The sequence below is a fragment of the Corvus moneduloides genome, chromosome 4 (genome assembly GCF_009650955.1).
Source record: "Corvus moneduloides isolate bCorMon1 chromosome 4, bCorMon1.pri, whole genome shotgun sequence".
Classification (NCBI taxonomy): Eukaryota; Metazoa; Chordata; class Aves; order Passeriformes; family Corvidae; genus Corvus; species Corvus moneduloides.
This window is the reverse complement of record NC_045479.1, coordinates 68,818,163-68,824,210: the sequence shown is the minus strand read 5'-3', so window position 1 is coordinate 68,824,210 and position 6,048 is coordinate 68,818,163.

The following is a 6,048-nucleotide window of genomic DNA, read 5'->3' as shown; positions in this document are numbered from 1 at the left end:
AAGAGGAACATTTTACATGTGAAAGAAAAATAACATCTTTGTTTCCAAGGCTGTAACCATGAGTGAGGGTGGTCCTGCTGAATGTGGAAGTCTTCCTTGTGGCACAGGGCAAAGTTCCCTGTCAGAGAACATTCCTACCCATCCCTTCTGAGCACGTGCATCTGTGTTTGCTGCCTTTCTGTCTTTTGAAGAAGGATTTCGTGGTAAGTATTCAGGTGGTGTTGAGCATTTGTCCAAATATCATGTGTCACGAAAGAGAGAACAGAAATCACTCTAGCAAAAAGAAATATTTCCCATTTGCTTGAGCTACTTTTTTATCCCTGAGGCTGGATGTGCTGGTAGCCAGAAAGCATCAGCAGATGCAGCAGCCTTGTCTCCAAGCTTTCCGGGACTGCCTCAGGGCTCAGCTATGAGTCTCAGCCACGGCAGGGCAGGTGCCCTTTTGTAATTGTGTCCAGCTCCAGCCTGGAGCCAGAGGGAGAGAATTTAACCTGGCTCAATCTGTAATGAAACTTAAAGGAGGTTCTAGTGCCTCACCTGTGCTGGAGGTGAAACTTCACAGCTGCCCAGCACCTGCAGCCTTTCAAGTGGCTGCAGCGTGGGGATGAAGCTTTTGATGTTTTTACTCCTCTTTTATACACACAGACACGGAATTTGGTTTCTCCCTTTAGAACAGACAACTTCAGAGAGTGTTATCCATAGAGCGATCAGGGAAGGCTGGAGGCTGAAGGGAGGTGGTAGTTTTGACCCAGCAACTTGGGCAGGTTTTCAGTCCTGTTTGGGCCTGAGCAGGAGTAACTTACAGCTCTGCTGCACAAGCTCAAAGTGTTGTGTAGGTCAACCCAAAAAATCACAGCCCTTCCTTAGCTGGCAGAGTGGGAGCCAGGGAGGCACAGCAACACCTGCTCCAGTGGGATTGCTCTGGAGGCAGCTACAAACAAATGGCCTTGGAGTAGGGAGGCAGTGATGCCTTAGGTTTTAACCTTTGTATTGTCATCAGCGCTCCACCTGCTCTTGCTTTCAGACAATTCCTGCATCCCATAGAGGCAAAGGGAGACAAGTCTTCATCCTGGTGTTGACTCCCAAACTATAAATATCTTTTCCTCTGAGGTAAGGAAGGTCCTTAGACTGGATGGAGCCAAACCCTTCCAAAGGAACATGCCCTTGTCTTGTCTGTTTTGGTTTTGTTTTGTATTTTTTCTTCCCCCAGAACGGGGCTTCTCCTCCCATGTGAGGTGACTCCTCCCTGATGAGGAAATGCCTTCCTTAAAAAGTCCTCAGTGCATCCCTGACTACATCACCAAATGATCAGATGTGTTCTTACCTCAAGGGAGCTGCTAGGAAAGATTATTTTCCATTGGGCCATAAGTACCTGCTGCTACTTCCAACTGGCCGAAGAAAGAACACCAGGAGAGGCTTCAGTAACTTTGGGATTAAACTGAGCAGGCACGAGGAGTGGTAGATAAACCAGCTGGCAGGCTTGAAGGTGCGGCTTCAATTTCTCTTTTGTTCATGGGTCTTTGCACCTGCCCCCGAGCTTTAATGAATGTTTCACAGAGCCCCAGGAATCACAAACTAATTTTGAGTGGCTCCCAAAGCTGCTGAGGCACTCTTACCCAGGGCATTATTTTCTTCTCAGAGGGGTGTCTCTGTATCACAAACAAATGCAGCTGCTACAGTCTCCTCACCTGAAGGGCAAAGTTTTGGGGGGGGGGGGGGGGGGGGTGTCCCTATCATTTTTTTTAAAAAAGGTATGTTAAAGGTTTTAATTTAAAAGAAAATAAATACATAAAATCCTTGGCTTGACCACTGTGTCAGGGAGCAGCTCCAACTCCCAAAGCCTGTGCTACAGCCAGCCAGGGACTCTGCTGAGCTGCTGCTCAAGGTCCCTCAGAGATTTTGGCTTTAGTCCTCCCCTGGTGATTGCTGCACCCAGTTCAGCGTCCACACCGATCCCACAGCAGCGTGACCCTGTCCACCCTCTAAACTCGCCCTTCCCACCAGCTCAGCCCCTGCCACGTGCCCCAGCAGCCACCTGAGCACTAAACACTGCACTGGGCAGAAGGAAAGGGTTGTCTCACCTTATCTATTGCAGAGTTCTCCTGATTTGTTTGCTATCAGCCCCGTGTGGAGTTCAGAGGCACCTGGAGCAGGTGGGGGTGGGAAGTGCAGCTCAGCAGTGCCTTTCATCCCACTGAACAGTGAGTCTGCCTTCCCAGGGCACTGCTGTAGCAGAGGAGCCAGGACATCCCTCCTCTCCCTTTCCTGTTTTGCAAATGGAAAATCACAGGAGTTACTGGAAAAGCCTCTGACTGACAGACCAAGAGCCCAGGGCTGGGGCTGCCGAGGAATGTTTCACCCAGACACCAGCCAGAGCTGGGGCATGACTGGTTCAGGGGTTACTGCTGAACATCACACTTCTCTGTGAGGTGATGCACAAAACCACATCCCTGCTCTCCCAGTAAGTGCACACCTCCCTCCCAGTGTCTTCACGTTCCCTGCCAAAGCCCCACACAGACCCTTGAGAGGTCCCATGTCCTTAAGCCAGGCCTTGTTCAGCCCAGGAGGGCTCAGCAGCTCAGTGCAGCTGTGTCAGCATCCTGTGAGCGTCCTCCCTGAGCCTGGAGAGCCAGCATGGAACTACAGAGCCCTGGAGCCCCCATTCCTTGCTGGGCACAGCCCAACTCGTGCCCAGGGCAGCTGTCACAGCATCCTCCTCTCACTGCTGGCTGGGGCTTCCCATGCAAGTCCCTTCCCTCTCTGATTCAGCCTTGGAGCTCTCTGTTAGGACAGGATTGCTCATTTCCTCACAGGGCTGGGGAGGGCAACTTCACCCTCAACTGTTCATGATGTATTTTTTCCCATAATTTCAAAGGAAGCTCTTAACTCCCTGAGCTTCTGTTACTGTCAGCATCAGAAAATTGTATAATTTTTTTATCTGCTCTCTGCTTGCTTTCCATTCCCACAAGGAAGGGCAAGGGCTGCATTTCCCAGCTGGGAAACAAGGGCAATGACATTAAGCCAAGGAAAAAGAGCAGAGATGAGCTTGACCTTCTGGTTTCCAGGCTTATGGACTAATCCTGAATCACCCTTCCTCTCCCACCACCACACCTGCCCCTTTGGTAGCATTTCCTTGCCAACCTAGGAGAAAATCCAGCAGCCTGGAAGCTCAGCCTCACGTGTGCCAGTTGTTGTTCATACTCTGATTAATGAAGATAAGCCTCCCATTGTACTGATGCTCAGAGGGTGGAATGACACCAGAAGGAAAACAGTATTCCTACAAGCTGTTGTGGCAGGAGGGGAGATTATTTCTTCATACTTAAACATCTATTAGGAAACGGCTGTCAGCACATTTCTACTTCCAATATCCAGCCCTGCACAACAGCAGAGGATCCACAGGGTCTTCAGGCTTCACAACACAAACTTCATTACCGTGGAACATTTCCTGCCTCCTAAATGGATTTTGGTTTGCCTGATCAGGTTTAATTTTTATTTATGGCATGAGTTTTCCAGCAAGCTTGAGCTCAGGAAATGGGCACTGTGTGCCCAGCAACGCAATTCCTGGTGCATCCTGTAACAAACTCCTCAGCTCTGTGCCGGCCTCTGCAGTTTGTCACCCTGCAGCAACAGTGAGGCCTTCTCTGAACCCAAAAGCTGCTCTGATTTTACATTAGCTAAGACTCACAGCCAGTAATAAACCCCTGGTTTTCATGGGTGTGGGATTTGGGACCAATCTGAATAATAAACTTGGTTTATTTACCCCTCTTGGGCATTTCAGTAGGAAAGGGGGTGTTAGACTAAGTCCTGCTGCTGTGTCCATCTTTCTACTGGAAAAGAGTCTGCCACAGGAGGGATGAGGAACCGGCGTCTGCCTGGAACAGCTCAGCTGAATTCCCAGAGAGAAGTGGATTGAAGCTGTGTCTTCCTCCCAGGAAAAGGCTCTTCCTGCCCTGAGCCCAAGGAGGCAGCCAGAGCTTCCATCACCACTTGAAAAGCTGCTCAGAGCACAGATAAGAACAGCCAAAGCTGCCTCTGAGCTCCCTCTCACTGCTTGGGTATCTTCACTTCCATCACTCCAGAGAGGCAACTTCCAGCAACTTGTAGCAATTTAATTATGGGATTAATAGAGCAGCGAGCCCAAACCTCCCTCCAAGTGGGTTCTGAAAGCCTCACTGACACATTCAAATCTTGCTTCCCAGGAAGGAACTTCTGATTTTTAGCTCACCATGAACAGATAGATATGTGTCAGTATGTACCTAATCTATATAAATTAAGAATTTGAAAAAACCACCCCCAAAACAAGGGGAAAACACAGCAAAGTTTTCAAGCTCTTGGGCTGTTGACTATGACTTGCTCCCAGCAGCAAACATCACTCCCCTTTATCCCCTGCACAACAGAAACGACTTTCAGGCAGGTAAATGTCAAAGAACAAATAAACATTAGCAATAGCTAAATGTCTTCTTCCTTTTTGAGTGTCTCAACCATTTTTTTATGTGCCTGACGGCTTGGATCCAGGTAGTGAAGAGAAGGAAGGAAGGAGGGAGGGAGGGAGAGAAAGAGGCTTTTTTACAGAACGCTGTTTGCTCTTTTAACAAGGATCATAAACACCAAGTATCATAAATTACACCCTGACAATAATAACTTAAAAGCAAAGTTTATAGTTCAAACAATGCAAGTAAATATTTTGACATTTGCTCATTTGTTTGATTCCTACTCAAATAGTTTCCTACTCCCAGTACACTGGGATTTCCTTAGCTGGAAAAAACCCTATTTATAGTGGAGTTCTGAGAATAGACAGCCAAGTGTCACCTCAGAGGAGCACCTTCAGCAGGGCAGAACAGTGCATGGCTGAGGAAAACCTCAGCGTGGAGCAAACTAGTGATGAAGCTCAAAGAAGGGAAAAAATGAGAAAAAACCAGATGTATTTATCAAGGGGTCAACAGCAGGCTCCTGGCATCATAACTGATGGATTGATTTTGAAAACATTCACTCACCTGGCAAGGACATGCAGTCCTCATACTACAGCACCATTTTGGGGGACAACAGTAATTCATTTTCTAACTCACTTTTTCATTTATCCACCTTCATTTACACCTCCTGACCCACCGTGGTCCCACCAAGCAGTGCAGATCGCACATGGATCTGCCGGGCTGGGAATGCCCACCCAGGGCTGTTCCCCACTTCTGCTCAGCTCTGCATTTACTGGAGTCAAACGTGCTCCATCATGTGAGGCAAAGAGACAACCGTGTCAGCAAAGCGCCCCAGCTGGACACAGCAGCTCCTCACAGCTCATCCTGCTGCCCTGCCAAGCACACAGTGACTGCTCTGCCAGAACAGCCAAAGGGCAAATGCTGAGAGCTTGAGGAAAGCAGGCAGACTCCACGATAGGGGTGGTTTTCTCAGCCTGAATATACATAAGATTGTGTGTGCTGTGGCACATGTGCATCGATGTGCTTTATATTTGTATCTGCATAACAGAAACAGCCCCACAGATTTCTTATGCTGAAGGCCTGGGAAGTTGAGATTACAGTAGCAAGTCTGCAAACTCAGCAATTCACAAAGAAGATTTATTTTCTTTTATCACGTTACATCATTGCGGGTAGAGAAAGGTGCCCGATAGCACCAGCTGGAGTTCAAGGTGTTGCCTGTGAGTACTGATATTCCTGGGTCAAATTCCAGTTTCAGAGCTTCCCAGCCACCCTGGCTCCAGCCCAGAGCAAGGGCCAACACAGCACCTTAGCTCCAACAGGCTTTCAAGTGATGCACCATAAATCATCGAATGGTTTGGGTTGGAAGGGACCTTAAAGCTCATCCAGTTCTACCCTCTGCCATGGGCAGGGACCTCTTCCACCAGACCAGGTTGCTCAGAGCCCCCTCACAGGAGCCTGGGATGGCCTCAGACCCATCGTGTTGGGTTACAGGGATTCAGGCACATTTAGGTTCCTCAGGTGGTCACAAACCTGTCTCCTGTGATAGGAAGGACTTCATTCCCCCAAGTCCCTGCCTTAAGCTTTAGAGGCTTGAGAGATGTAGGAAGAGAAGTTACCA